The sequence below is a fragment of the Sinocyclocheilus grahami genome, unplaced genomic scaffold (genome assembly GCF_001515645.1).
Source record: "Sinocyclocheilus grahami isolate Dianchi unplaced genomic scaffold, SAMN03320097.WGS_v1.1 scaffold47.1, whole genome shotgun sequence".
In the NCBI taxonomy this organism is placed as follows: Eukaryota; Metazoa; Chordata; class Actinopteri; order Cypriniformes; family Cyprinidae; genus Sinocyclocheilus; species Sinocyclocheilus grahami.
Genome location: NW_015505226.1, coordinates 3,727,164 through 3,743,659, shown reverse-complemented (window position 1 = coordinate 3,743,659; position 16,496 = coordinate 3,727,164). Strand labels below are relative to the sequence as shown.

The 16,496-nt window shown below is 37.5% G+C and overlaps 1 protein-coding gene across 3 annotated transcripts in view; it reads left to right on the top strand.

Moving 5' to 3' along the window:
• LOC107582754 (zinc finger protein 438-like) overlaps nucleotides 1-16,496 on the top strand; it is a 53,541-nt gene that overhangs the window by 1,010 nt on the left and 36,035 nt on the right. The gene's annotated exons all lie outside the window — the stretch shown is intronic.

The following is a 16,496-nucleotide window of genomic DNA, read 5'->3' as shown; positions in this document are numbered from 1 at the left end:
GGGTGTGCATATTACGTACCTAATGCATTATTAGACTTTGGAAAACTCCCTTTATCATAATGTAAAATTGTTCGTACGTGTCTGATCTCTTAGCTATCAGATTGTAAATATCATCATAAGCCAGCCTGTTAAATGAGGTCCTATAAGTCCTGTTTACTCGCATTATGGTGATTTGAATTTGAAAGTTAGGCTTGTTTCAACAGTGTAACTGCAACCGCTTTCACACCAACAGTATATCTGCAAGAAAGTGTTGTTTGTCTCTGTCACTGTGTTATACTTGCATTGACCCAGACAGATGCCTTTTTTCAAACAATATGTGAGCAGTTTGCTGTTTGTGCATTATGTAAGCCTGTATTTCAAAAGACTGTGTTAAAAATAGGATTGTAGTATTTTTTCAAAGTATTTCCCACTAAGTTTAGAGTGGTACGCATTTAAAAAATAGGTTCAGAGCTGAAACACAACTCACACCTACACTTCTGATATGCAGTGCCATTGCTTGGGAATAGCCTATTAGTATTGTTGCTGAAATATCTGCTGCTTTCACATACAGTGTGAAACAGGCCTAGCTCATCTAACAACAAATCAAAGTTGGACTATCATAAGTAAATGTACCAATCTGTGGTTGTTTGTTTACGTATGCATGCATGACCAATGACATTTCAAACTAATAAATAAACCTGGTTGGATTCCAAATGTTAAAATAATATTTTCTCAGTTAAGCTACAAATCATTCTGGACATTAGATTGGAAATTTGCCTCCGGTAATACTGTGGAACATCCAAGGTTTGCTGAATGAGAAGTAGTGTCAGGAAAATTGTCTCAATCAATTTGTTAAATTCATAAATGCATGCATGTGCTTGTTGCAGTTTGGCTTTATAGTAAGGTTCTGTCAGACTGGAAACATTTTGGAAATCAGAGTGGAAGCCAGGTTTATAGCATTTGTAGGATTATAAGCAAGCATTTTCAAGTGATGATTATGTTGCTTAGCTTAAAGCTAACCTTACATGAGTGTAAAACAATTGGCGTGTTGTTTTGGAAGCTTATCTGTTTATATTTGCTAAGTTACTATGATGGAGACAAGAATATTAAGATTTAAATGGTACAAAGGATGAATTTGTTACCACAGTCCTTCAAAGAAAAATGCATGTTTTTGAAAGACAGATAATGCATTTGATGGCAGGTAAGTTTTAGTCTGTTCATCACAAAAAGTTTCTGTATGGCTTAAGAAGACTTGGAATATAGTGTTTTAGTTGTATGGACAACTTTTATGGTGTTCCACGATTGAAAGTCCTAAAGATTTGGACATAAGTCTCATTTTTGGGTGAACTGTTCCTTTTAGAGCTTTTGAGTCATACTTAAATAGCTACAGAGTTAAAGATGTGACCAGAAATGCTTAATAACATGACACAATATAATGCTACTGGAAAATATTGGTTCTTTCAAAGGTTTAGAAAGGGTTAACTGAATTGCAGGAGTTAAGAAAAGCCTTTTCAGCTCAAGTAACGTTTTTTTCCTCATCAAAATATTTGACTTAAAACATCTTGAGAGAAATTTAGGGCATCGCTGAGAATCTTCTGATGGTTATGGTGTAGCTGTTGGCAGTTGAAATTCATTTCTGTGGTGTCACTGAGCACATTCTTTCAGGGATTTTGCAAAAGGTTATTAAATACACCGCTGCATGGACGTGTTGCACGGCAGGGAAGCGCACACATGCACTCTCCTTTTGGAGGATGCTGAGGTTTATTTTGGCAGTTGTCATGGCGTTGTGTGGTTTCACATGTGGTGAGAGAGAGAGGGCACACAGGTTTGAGACAACATGAGGATGAGTAATTAATGACAGAAATTTTTTTTTTTTGACTGAATTAAGCACTTTTACAACTGTGAAGACATTATTTATGCTGTTTGGATTTTAGTGCAAGTGTCTGTATTTGTGCTTTAGTCCAAAAGAGTATTGTGACATTTGTATATTTATGACATCACGTCATTATATTTTTTTCTGCTGCAGAAAGGTATTTATCCTTAAAGCATTCACAGTATTTAAAAGCAAAGCCTTTTGAATTCATGTCCATACTTACTCAAAGTAGTGGCTCATTTACATTGAATAGTTTTTCTTTGTCATCATCATAATCAGTATTATCATCCTCCTTATTATCAGTAAAGGGAAGCACCACACTAATCATGGCCAGATAGTTAAGAGTACATTGATTACGCAGGAGCGACAAGACTGCTTTTTTCACTAGAATGTCTGTGCAGCAGAAACTCCCCTTTCTTTAAAAAAAAAAAAAAGCCAACACCTTGTACAAGAAAAGTGCATAAAGGTGTGAATTATGTATGTGGTGGCATTGGACTGAGGGCAGAGTGGCTGTGGTAATGGACTGGTGAAGGTTTCATTTGCTGCTGTATTGCATCTCACAGCAGCGTGTAGGAAACTTTAAGAAATTCTTTTGTTGTCAGGGTGCTAATAAAGTCATTAATTTTAAGAAGCTTTCACAGGAGATTTAGGGGCATTTAAAAGCAAAGCCTTTTGAATTCATGTCCATACTTACTCAAAGTAGTGGCTCATTTACATTGAATAGTTTTTCTTTGTCATCATCATAATCAGTATTATCATCCTCCTTATTATCAGTAAAGGGAAGCACCACACTAATCATGGCCAGATAGTTAAGAGTACATTGATTACGCAGGAGCGACAAGACTGCTTTTTTCACTAGAATGTCTGTGCAGCAGAAACTCACCTTACTTTAAAAAAAAAAAAAAGCCAACACCTTGTACAAGAAAAGTGCATAAAAGTGTGAATTATGTATGTGGTGGCATTGGACTGAGGGCAGAGTGGCTGTGGTAATGGACTGGTGAAGGTTTCATTTGCTGCTGTATTGCATCTCACAGCAGCGTGTAGGAAACTTTAAGAAATTCTTTTGTTGTCAGGTTGCTAATAAAGTCATTAATTTTAAGAAGCTTTCACAGGAGATTTAGGGGTAGGTCTCAGTCCATTTGTGATAGAATTCAGTTTGTTTGACGTGCACCTAACTCCACCTAAGTCCACGTGAACACCAACCTTGAGTTATGCTGCACCTTCGCATCAAATGCGATTTTCATGCGCATGTCGTCAGTAAAGCCGCTTCTGGTGTTTAGTAGTAAATCTCCAGCACGTGCTTTCAGATGGAGCGGCATTTGCTACACAGAGCCGTAGTTTCACTGACAAGCTACAAAAAAGCGTGTTCAAAATCGCAGGCGATTCATTGCCAATTTTTAACGTGATTTTGTGTAGCTTGCATTTACTACACAGAGCCGTAGTTCACTGACAGAGGCGGACAAAGTACTCAACTCTATTACTTGAGTGAAAGTAGAGATACTGCTATTCAAATATTACTCCATTACAAATAAAAGTTGTAAAGACAGATTTTTACTTAAGTAAAAGTACAGAAGTACTTGCTTTTAAAAGTACATAAGTACCAAAAGTAAATTTCCTTTTTTATGTCAATGCACAGTTTTATTATTGTTGTATGTAATACTTGCAATACCTCTGAAGCAACTTACAATACATTACACCTACTGAATACACTGACTAGCTTGTAGTATCTTTGGAATAAAGAGCTTTTAGAACGTTAAAAACCTATGGGAAAAAACAAAACAAAACAAAATTATTATTTAACAATAATAAGGGCACAGCCCTACATCTGGCCATTATAATTTTTCCCCAATTTTTCTTTGTAAAACTATTCTGGATTTGGCTGGTTACATGGAGATCATGAGTGGACAGGCTTTTATTCAAGCCCGCTCATAAATTCTCAGTTGGCTTGAGATATGGACTGTGGATGGGCCACTCCAGGATATTAACATTGTTGTTTTTAAGTCATCCCTGTGTAGCATTGGCTTTATGCTTTGGGTCATTGTCTTGCTGGATAACAAATCTTCTTCCAAGTCTTAGGTGTTTTGCAGACTCCATCAGGTTTTTTTCTCCAGTGTGTTTCCGTGTTTATTTATTTCACCCATCCACCTCACGAGCCCTCCGGGGCCTGATGCAGAGACGTGCGTATGCACAGCATGATGCTGCCATAACCATGTTTCACAGAGGGGATGGCGTCTTTCCAAGTCACTTTAATTTGCATACTCCTGGTCAGACATATATAGTCTACTGTATGTTATATAATGTAGTTTATTGCATTTCTCATAGCTGCCGTCTTCAAAGATAAAATGCACGTCTTGAAGCATATCTTGCAATGCATTTGTGGCAGGCAAATGTCATTGTGATATTGTTATGGCAAATTCACAAAGGAACAAATACTTAAGTGAATGCCTATATTACAGTGAAATTTGTGTCTTCTCATTCTAATTACCAACTGCTGCAGTAAACATCTGGTGCTAGTACTCATGGTGGTGCTCAAATGTAATGTACCGTGGTTCAGACCCACATTATAACCAATCACACATGATTCTGTTGAGCTTATGAATGCAATGGCCAATCGGAGGCATTCAGATGAGTCATCGCTAAAACACCTGAGTTTTGTGAATTCTGCTCTCTGGCGAATTAATTCTCTCATCAGAAACAACGAAGTGCAGTTTTGTGTAAGATGTAAGTAAGTAGGGGGGCTCTGATCAGGATTTTTGAGGCCGATCGCCGATCACAGAAAGCAGTATCTGCCGATACCGATCTTTTTTTAAAGCCTTCTTTTTATCATTTATAACTATTTATTGTGATATTCCAATTAGGATTTTTGGACATTTATTCAGGGCCTGAATTTCATTTTTGAAAATGGGGGGAATTCCCTTCTTAGGTGACTCTTGTGAGAGGGGAAGCAGCTTTCACACAGAAGCCCGCTACTGATCCGTGGCTGTTTACCACAAACACAACATTTATCCATTATTTTGATTTCAAATCCAAACATTGTCACTGAAAATGTTTTTTCAGCATTGCAATTCTTTTTTTTACATGGTACAGTAATACAATCTTTCACAGACATGTATAAATAGGGATGTAACGATTCACTCAACTCACGATTCGATTCACGATTTTGATTTCACGATTCGATTCAATTCACGATTTTCTTTTTTAACAAAATGAAATTTAAGACAAATTATAAATTAAATGTTTAAATGTGTCCTTTTATTATTGCTTGGACAAAATACTGTACGTTTCTTTGTGAAATTGAAATATAACACTATAATAATATACTAATATAGCACTTGTAAATTATTGCTGTTTTGTTGGTTTTGATTGCTTCTATTGTCCTCATTTGTAAGTCGCTTTGGATAAAAGCGTATGCTAAATAACAAAATTTAAATATAATGTAAATGTAAATAACAAAACTAAATTTACATTTTAAAACAAGCCCCAAATCAAATAAATAAGTAACACAAATAAAATAAATCTCTTCATATAAACAAACTAAGGCTTTGTCTGTGCTCTTTCCTTTTAAAATTAGAGGCAACCACTGCATTTTAATCACAATCCAAACAAAGATGCTGCATACATGCAACATGAGCTATTTTTAATCTAAATTACATTGTATAATTTAGGGCTGCACAATAAATCGCATGCGATATTTAATGCGCATCTTATCAGTAAAACCGGTTCTGTAATCAGCGGTAAATCTCCCTCACGTGAGTGCTTTCACATTGAGCAGCATTAACTACAGAGCCGTTGTTCACTGACGAGCTGCGCAAAACCATGTTCATATTCGCGCGCTGCACTTATGAACTTTAATATGCAGGGCTCCAGACTGCGACCATTTTTTCTGCCTGTGTGACTAAATGTTGTGTGCGGTCGCACTGGCGCGACCACTGCGTTGGTCAACCCATAAGCACTGCAATTTCTGTTGCATATGAGAAACATCAAAGGGCAAAACGAAACTGAAAGCATAACGAAACCGCGCTTAGAGAGTATACTCGCTGCGTCAGCACGAGCGCGAAGGTGCGCGCAGCAAAAATGACGCGCATATTGAGGAAACGATGGATGGTTTTTTAGCGAAAGTCAAGTAAAAGACCGCTTCTTAAACCAGAGAAGGTGAACATGCTGGTATTCTTGTGGGGGGAAAAACATGCAAGCACCGTCACCGTTAGTTTTACTTTTCTTTTTGTTTTCATTTTTGAAAAACTTATCTTTGCTGTTTGCCTTAAACTATGGAAGCTCTCTTTTATTTATTTATGTGATTCCTCAATGTTTGCTAAACATTCTGTAATTTATTAGTCGGTATATAATACAGCATGTGGTGTGTGCCATGCCTCATCTTATTCGTTTTTCTTAATAAACGTTTTGTAAGCTAGTTTGTCATTGTATCTTACTGATTTATTGTTGTTGTGCTTTTTAATTAAGAATAACAATGAATCCATCTTTTTGTTTTAGTCTTAAAAAATGAAAGGTGTGTAGATGTATGTAAGCAAAACAGTAACAACAAGATCGCGAATTCGAAAGTGAAAGCATCCGAAGCCCGTGGCTTAACACAACAAAAGAGAAACCCCCCATTCACAAAATTCAAATCACAAATAATACTACTGATGATAAAGAACGGGTTGAATGTTAACAACTTTCGTTTCCATACAACTATAGACTATGATAAAAGTTCATCAGCATGCATTGAATAATCCCAGGTTGTAGCGCAACATTTTTTTTATATATATATATATATATTGCTACCAAATTATGTGCTTGTGCGACCAGCTGAGAAAGTTAGTTGCAAAAGAGTGACCAGTGGGAAGGAAAAATACCATCGAAAGTCAGTAAGTTCCCCTCAGACATAAGTTCATATAAACTCCTACCCCTAATTTAATCGCGATTTGTTCAGCATCTCAACCGATTTGAATCGTCACACATTTAAATCGATTTTCAACCGGCTCACGGTTAATCGTTACATCCCTAGCAATAAATATAAGCAACACATTATTCAATGCTTTTTACTTTTGCATTTACTTCTAGATTTATATATTAAGTTGCTCAAGCAAGTGGCAAAACATTTAAACTACTTTTCTTACGTTATCACAAACTTACCATTGGCAGAAATAGTCAGCTCTACTGTCTTTCCTTTTGCATTGAAATCTTTATTACAAGCAATCCTATGGTTAATAAAGTACTTTGTCTTCCTACCTCCACGAGTGCCATCTATTATTGCCTTGTTTATTTAAGTGTTTTCCCTTTAAACCTAGCCAAAAAGCCATATGTGTTGACTGTGAAACACAGTAGACTTCAATAATATGCATTTATGGTGTAATTACTAAATTTTCGTGTCAATTCATGTTCATATTTACTGCAAACAATGTGTTGTTACTTTAATTCAGCGCTTGCAGTGCAGCAAAAATAGACTGCAACCAAGTGCAGTGTGCATGCTTTATTTATCCGTTAATATGAGCGCGGAAAAAATACGCACCACATACGCACTGCAAACAGACAGAGTATTGTGAACCTGAGTACCTCACCTTCAGCATTATAATTATTTTACCCGCGCAGGACAGAGACTGAGATGGTGCCACTGCATGTCATGCCAAACCTCTGACGGCAGGTGCGTCATCAGCTTGAGATCGTTTTTTTGAGATCAGCCTTTTTAGAGACCGCCGATCAAACATCCCAACATGATTATCGGCCGATAGTGATCGGTAGCTGATCAATCGGAGCACCCCTATAAGTAAGATATGCATTTCACAGTGTAAACCGCTTCAGTGATTATAATGAGAGTTTTTGACTCGTGCCCCCTCAAAAATAATAAGTGCATGACGCCCCTGGTCATTTGGTACCCAAGAATCTAATTATTGATATTCTTGATATTTTGTGGAAAACGTGATACTTTTTTTAAAGCATTCTTTGATAAATAGAAAGTTCAAAAGAACAGCATTTATTTGAAAAATAAATTTTTTGTAACACTAAGCACGTTTCCATTCTATTTTCAATTTGCGCAATTTGAAGGGTAATGGAAACGCGCTTAGTGTTACAAAAAAATTATATTTCAAATAAATGCGTCCATTTTGCAAAAACGCCCATATATCGCAGAATATTTTTTACGCTCGCGTGAGGTGGTTTTTCAGGCAATGCGAAAAAGGAATAATTCGCAAAACTGCAATGGAAACTGCTTTTTCGCATTTACAGGTCATATGGCGTATGTAAAAAGTCATATGATCATTCTTCAATGTACTGTAACCTCCAAGAAACACTTCATAAGTGGCCGCGCTCCAGTATAAGGGGCTTTCCCTACCATTAATGCTTAGACAATTTACACTGCACACGTCTGCGGTGCAGTGTGGCTCTGATACGTCCACTGAAGCTGATTGCGGCCACAATGCTTGTTTATTCCAGAATCCAGCCACGCCAGGCACGTTCCGAAGTTGCTCTCTGTGCTGCTTCTGTAAAGATACACGCATATGCCTCCTCTTAATAAATATAGCCAAAAGCCATCAAAATCCCAACAAAATCCGTTGCCATGACTTATCGCAAGAGGTAAAAGGCTACGTTTTAGTCGCATAGCATTGGTTAATGGAAATGCCGTCATTTTGCAAATACTTTTTTATCTACATTTATAAAATATCGCCAAAGTTTTGCGCAAATCTGTAATGGAAACGCACCTATTGTAAAAGTCTTTACTGTCACTTTTTATCTGTGCATCCTTTCTGAATTAAAAGTATTATAATTAATCTCATTTTTTATTTTGCAATAATTGCTAGAAATTGTGCAGGTATAATGTACAGATACAAATTCATAAACATTTTTGCTTGTAAACAGTGGCGTACGGTGGTGAACACTGACTTTTAGGTATTAATGTTAAACAAAAAGCAGCATCTCCACAAAAATGCACTTTTCAGTCAGTCACAAGCCATATGTCTGCCTTTCTCTCCTTCACTTTCTCTCTCTCTCTCTCTCTCTCTCTCTTTCATAAGTAAATGATTAGTTGCATATGGAACTTGATCAGATAAATCAATCCCTTTTGTTGATTACTTGCATCTGGGCTCACCTTCCCAGATAGTGTGCAAGTATCTTGCACAATAATGTTGTATGCCAGAGATGATTGTACTTTAACATGGGGGGGGGGGGGGGGGGAGTCAAAATGTCTTTATACGGCTCATTTGAGAATCCTTGTTGCTCAACTCTTATAGGAAATTGGCTGCATTGCTCCAATACTAAATAAACGACACTACTATTTGTTTTATATAACAATATTGTTACGACATTATGACCTCCTTCCAGTGAAAATCAGGCCTAACCATTTTGGATGACAAATAAATGCCAGAAAGGAAGTGCCGTTTAGTTTATAGGTGTTTTCAGTGTTACTCAAGTGAATGAAAGGAAACAGTGAAACACCACAATGACGGTTCCCACTGGTGCTCTTTGTCTGTGTCAGGATCTGTTCTATATGATTTAAATCTCTAATTAATTTGATGTGGCATGTCCTTGTTTTTCAAACACTCCACTATTGCTTGGACACAAACAACTCTCTGTTTCTCACATTTCTCATGTTTGTACCATTCGACATGATGTTTTTCTTTTGTAGTCATCGTCCGTCCCCGTCTCTCCATCTCACTCATTCCTTCCCCTTGTCCACCTGAGGAGGTGACTCACTTGTTCCAAGTGTGGTTTTGTGGTGGAGTGAGTACCGTCACAAGCCTTTCCTAACTTCAGAAGACTTGAGCCCAAACCACACATAAATAGTTACTGCCACAGACCTACGCAAACTCATACACGCATGACATGGGGTTATGAAACCTGTATCTGCGAGGATGGAAGAAGCTGAAGAGATTTAAAATAGAGGAAATGCCATAGTCTGTAAGGTTTCCTGAAGATCCTTAAGTGGCATTTAGTCTGAATGCTTGTCTTGTTTCTTGCCTTGAACTTGCCATTTTTTTTTCATTTCATGTTAACGTCTTTAACATGTAAAAAAAAAAAAATTCTTAACTACAATTCTCAGAAGGTAAGATCATGATGTCACTCACTTTTGAAATAAATCATGACTTATACTTTTGGGGTGAACATTAAAATTTCTTTAAAAATATCAGTAATCGGGCAGTTTTTTAAAGTGCCCCTATTATGGATTTTTGAAAATTACCTTTCATGCAGTGTGTAACACGGCTCTAAGGGAATGAAAATATCCTGCAAAGTTTTAAATCTGAAAGTGCACCGTGTATAAAGTTATTGTCTCTCAAAAGAAAGAGTCAACTCCAAATCATTTAAACGAGTCGTTTTTTAAAAAGAATCCCAAGCCGTTTCATGTAGGGATGCACCGAAATGAAAATTCTTGGCCGAAGCTGAAACCGAACAAAATGAAACACTGGGCCGAAGGCCGAATACCGAACACGTTTTTTCCCCATGTATTTTGTCGATTTTTTTCACCATTGCATAAATTAAATAGCCAAAATGTGCTTTTTACTGTTTTGTCTTGTTTTTCCAAAGAAAAATATCAACAATTAAAAAATATTTAACACTAAACATTACAAATTAAACAATAAACATAAACAACAGTAAAATTACAATGCTAACATTTATGAATGTTGGAGTACTTGCTTTTTGTCAACTTTTACTTTGGCGGAATGCGCAGGAAGACCGCAATGCTTCTTTTTGCTGACAGCAGATTTATAAATTAGTCTCATTACGAATACGTCGCACGTATCGCATTGTCACATGCCTTGTAAAAATTCATAAAATGTGACTGATGAACTGACGAGTAACACTGTTTCAGCGCAGATTTTCTTACTTTGAACCCTGGTTAACAAGCAGATCCGCTGCGAGTTTGTGCAGCGCTGTCAGAATACATGCAATTCGTGTGTGTATTAGAAAACATAACGTTCTGTAGTTTATTTACTAATTGTTTAAGGCCATTTCAAGGTTTCAATCATACCGTAAACCAGCAACAATCACCCCTTCCTCTTCTCATCGAAGACATGCGATGCAGTGCTTGTAATGATTTTTGCATCTTTCTCGGACAGTTTAAATGCTTCCACACTGCTGACATCTTTGTTGCATTATAAAGAGTGCGCGCCTCTCACTCTAATCTGGTTGCTATTTGATCGCGTCACGTCATTGTTCGGTACAATTTATTCGGTCTTTTCGCTTATTCGTATTCGCTTATGATTTTGGTTGCCAGACATTCGGTGCATCCCTAGTTTCACGTTGACGTCAACATGAAACATTAGCATATTGCCCACCCACTTGTTGGTCTTTTCGCTTTGGTCTGAATGAAAATGCAAATTCATTCTTTGCCACTAGGTGTTGCTTCTGGAGCGGTAAAATAGCTGTTTCCCCGGTAACGCTGTACACAAAGCAGCACTGTGCTCACAAACGCTGCTTTATCAGGCATTACAGGCAAGATGACATTAAAATGAGACCAATCACCGCAGATTAGCATCACGCAAAGGAGGGGTTTGAAAAATGAATCGTTTGGGAGTCGTTGAGCAAGTAAGGTAAAAATAAATGCATATTATAAAACAATGAAAGTGTTTTTTTGACATTGCATGCATGTCAACCTGTTTTTGAGGACTCCTAAAACCAAAATATGAACCTTTCATTATCCATAATAGGGGCACTTTAATGTATCTGCATCGTTTGATCGCAGTTCTCAAATGGATATATCTTTTTATACCATACTTTACAATGTTGTGATGCTTAAATTTACTTGAAGCTTTTCATTTTGTAGAGTTTTATTTTTTTTAATTTATACTTTTTTTTTTTTTTTTTTACACAAAACAGTACACAATCTTAATATCGGCTATTTGCTTTTTCTGCATGAATAGAATAACATGAAAATAATTAATACATTTTTATAAACACTTTATTTTATTATTTAGAACTAATCAATGGCTTTCTTAGTTATCTATCATATGCAAAAGGAGAAACTGTTTTAACATTAAAAAAACAATAAAAATATAAAATATCACTCTACTCTGCCTTGACTTTTATAAAAGCACAACTAGGTTTACATGTTTCTGATTTAAAAAGTAACAAGCTCACCATGACAGTTACTTGTGTGAAGTTTTTTTTACACCTAACTTCTGTTGTTCCTTCAGCCACCTATCAGTGCACCGTAACCAAGAGCTGTTTCTGTGGACCGCTACAAGATTTGTAGCATCATTTAATGGTTTTGAATTGTTGTCCTTCTCCCCAGTGACGGATCTCTTTAACTCGTGGTCCACCCTCTCCACATTAAATTGATTGAGAGTTACCATTGTGGGGGAGATATTTGCGATTGCCAATAGGGCACGGGTGTGGCCTCAAGATGCAGTGGATGGTGTAGGATGCAACAAGGTAGTGTTTTTTCTAAATGAAGCTTATCATTACGTAAACTCATGTTATGGCCTCAGAAGAACCCAGTAGGGTTATGTGTGTGCATGTATGTCAGATAGAAAGACAATATAAGCTAGAGTTTAATTGGGAATGAGGAGTAGAGCCTGTCGCCGATATATTGGTATCGGCGAGTATGCCGCCAATATGATTTTTTTTTTTACAGAAAATATAACGCAGATAAAATGCTTGAAATTGAATAAATACTTTGTTTGTCCAGCAGAGCGTGCTCCATTGTTTGCTATTGGCGACCTGTATGAAACGCTTTAAAGCTTAAGTCTATGGAAAACCATTGAAACTTTGACTGGCCATATCGTAAAGGCGCGGCTAGGGCTGGGCAAATAATCGAATCTGATTTTCATGCGAATCTCATCAGTAAAGTCGCTTCTGGTGATTAGTTGTAAATCTCCAGCACGTGCTTTGAGATGGAGTGGCATTTACTACACAGAGCAGTAGATCACTGACACGCTACACAAAATCGCGTTCAAAATCGCAGGCGATTCATTGCCGCTTTTGAACGCGATTTTGTGTAGCTTGTCAGTGAACTATGGCTCTGTGTAGTAAATGCTGCTCCATCTGAAAGTCCCATTCCATTTTTTGCACAGCCCTAGACGTGACGAATCTGCACCAAATTCGGGGGATTCCTTCAGCTCGAGGAACCCTCTCGAACATGAATTGAGTGTACGTCTCGAGGCCCCCTTTCAAATGAGACCACCCCCGCATCGAAAGTACCTGGGGTTCGTGAGTTACGGGTGGTTAAATTTGCAGTCCGGCGCCGACCGATCTAGCGATCCCGGGGGGCTACCAACGAGCGGATGGTGGCGTTCAAGAGGGCTCCTTGAGCTGAAGGGATCCCCCGAATTTCGTGGAGATCCGCTGGAGCTTTCGTGAGATAGTGACACCAGCCAACACTTTCACTTCAGTAAGGAGTTCTCTTGTTCAGGCAGCAGCATTCAAGCGTTGTCTTATTCGACCATAAGTACCCGGCGAAGTGGACTTCACATGATATTGCGCCATGATTCCAGTTCCAAAGGAACGTACATGTTACATTCAAAGGGCATTAAAGTGTGCGAGACATGAATTTATATTTATTAACAGAGGTATATTATATCACACTTCACACTTCTCTAGTAAGTTTCATCTGTGTGTGAAGACAGTAGCGCAAATCCGTGAATGAATGTTCCGAAGTGAAATAAACTTCCAATGGAACAGCTGAATGGAACTGAATTGAATTAAAGTTAAATAAACTTCAACTTTACTTTTCAGTGCACTGATGTCACTCATTTTGGATAATAAAGTTTATTGTTAAATGCCCTGCCTCCATCATTACATATCTTTGTCACGTCATTATAAGTTTGATCACCACATTTGAGTGATCATTGCAAAAAATTTGTTTATGTATATATTTTCTGTTTATGTATATACTGTATTCTATATATAGTACCAGTCAAATGTTTGGACACACGAATGGGAAAGTGTCCAAACTTTTGACTGGTACTGTACTATAATATACACAAAGAATATCGGCCGATATATGGCCTTTTTTTACTCCCTAATATCGGTATCGGTATCGGCACCAAAAAACCCTCCTCATTAGGTCGGGCTCTAATGAGGAGCTTGTGATGAATATGTACATCTGGATCCATCATACAGTGTATATGTATATATATATATATATGTATATGTGTGTGTACACAATAGTTTGCAGAAAGTCTTGCATATTCCATAAGTGACCTAAACATTAGAGACTTTCATACCAAAAAGACAATTTAGGTGTAAGGTTATGTTGTGACTGTTCCTAGAGAATAAATGCAAGCATATACAGCTCTAATAAGACAGCTGTACTGTGGTCGATGACCTGAATTTCTCTTAAGATGAGGTTTCCAAGCCTGAGGGAGTAGTCTGTTACAGACCAAACAAAATGGAAGCTGATTTTGTGTATTTTTGTTCTGTTTGCAGATAGACCTGTCTCTTGCTCTCCAGTGAAATGCGGTTTACAGTGCTGAATTCAGCATGTCTGAGGAATTGTTGCAGTATGCGGTACCTGAAGTGCTGACTAGAACTACTTTGTAATCGGAGTGATTTGCCAAGCTGGTGGTCTAGCACATGAGCCCATTCAGTAATGATTAAGAGCACTTATTTAATTGCATTTTGTTTGTACTCTGGCCTTTTTCTTATATTTTAAATATTTTACTATTCAAGTTATACTAAGAGCATTTAAATTAAGATAGATAAAGCACTTCTATGTTGATGTAAAGATAACGGTGAACCAATTAAGGGTCATAATGTCCATTTCTAATGGTGCATGTAATGTAAAGCAAAATAATGCAGTTAAAACCAAACTTGACTACAACTAGATCTTGTTTATAAGGATTTAGGCAGCATGTGAACGGATCTAAAATTTATCATCTTTGAGACCTAAAGACATTCTGAGGAAAATTCGGATGAATGAATGTAAAATTCCTCCAGCACCAAACACATCTTTCCATATTTCTTAAGTTCAGTCTGCACAGACTGTTTAGAGGCAGCATGGCTGTTGTAATGAGGACCTTTATGTCGCTCTGCATCGGGCGCATGCATGAATAAGCGGCAGGCTGCCTTTCTGTCTGAATGCTCTCTGCCAGATACATTATTAAAATGCATTTGTGTGGGTCTTATTTAACTTTTTGTTACTGCCCGTTCTCTTTTTCGATGTTCACCTGGAAGTGACAATCATGGAGTGATTGTTCATGTCAGTGCGCTATTGGAAATGCTGTATGGTTGTAAGCTGTTAAGCTGTTTTCAGTAAAGCTCAGCTTGCTTGCCAGTTGTGTGTAAAGTCATTCATTCCAGACCTGGCGCAGTCAACTGGGGACTTGGGCCTAGTCGCCAACCCTCAAAAACACAGAACAACGAACTTTCAGCTTGTGCTGTGATTCTCAAACTTTCGGGTGGCAGAAATTAATACTATTATTTAGCAAGGATGCATTAAAATGATCAAAAGTGACAGTAAATTCTATTTCAAGGGAATTTCAAATAAAAGTTGTTCTCTTTAACTTTCTATAATATATCATGGTTTCTGCAAAAATATTAAGCAGCACATATGTTTTCAAAAACAATAAGAAATGTTTCTTGAGCACCAATTTAGCATGATTTCTGAAGGATCATGTGACACTAGACTGGAGAAATAGCTGCTGACAATTCAGCTGACAATTTTGGCCATCACCAGAATAAATTACATTTTAAAATATATTAAAATAGAAAAGTTACTCAACTGCAGTAATATTTCACATTGTGTTTTGATCATTTAAATGCAGCCTTGGTGAGCATAAGAGACTTCTTTCAAAACCATTGAAAAATATCTTGAACAGTACTGTATATTTTTGAGAGAAAACAATGGTGTTGACTAGTGCTGGGCGGTATGACCAAAAATTTATATCACAATATTTTTCAAAATTATGCTGGTTTCACGGTACATGACGGTATTTTTTTTTCATGCATGACCGGGTGTTAACCATATTTTCTTCTGATTGAAAGAGGAAATACTGCAGTATATTGACTCAGAATGCCCTATTTTACTGTCATGATGAGTGAATATTGTCAAAAAATACCACACTAAATAGTGACCAAACACCACCCCTTTTAATACATGTTAACCAGGAGTCACTCTCATTTATAATCGCGGCATCGTCTGATAAAATCAACATGCATCTACACTAAAGAGTGGCTATGCGGTTGTTTTGGCTATATTACTTTTTTGTCTCATGCAGCACACTGCCTGCATTTGAGTAACAAACTAAAAAAAATGTGATATTAACAGACAAACTACGCTCATATTTATAATTCCAAACAATCAGTAAGCGACAGGTGCTAGCAAACGCTGTTTTGTACTCATTTATTGACGAGTGGGCTGTGGTGTGGCCAACTGAAAGTGCCGCTCACTGCACAGAACAGACGCCGAGAGAGGTGACACTTCTCCATGACAGTCAGACCTCATGCTCACGGGGCAGCACTGGCGAAATCTTCCAACTGAACCATAGGGTTTATCCAAAAAAGTCACTAGGTTTGTCAGTCTGAATATTCTATGGAAAAAATCTGCTAAAAGGGTCTGAAAATTGCTAAGTCTAGTGCTAAAGTCGCGCTCGTGTGTGTGTGTGAGACGCGGGAGCTGATGGCAGGGGGCGGTGGATATTTGTGGCGGTCAATGTGGATATATGGATGAGTTCTTCTGTCATCACGTTCTATTAGTTCTACAGCTTCAGTTTCG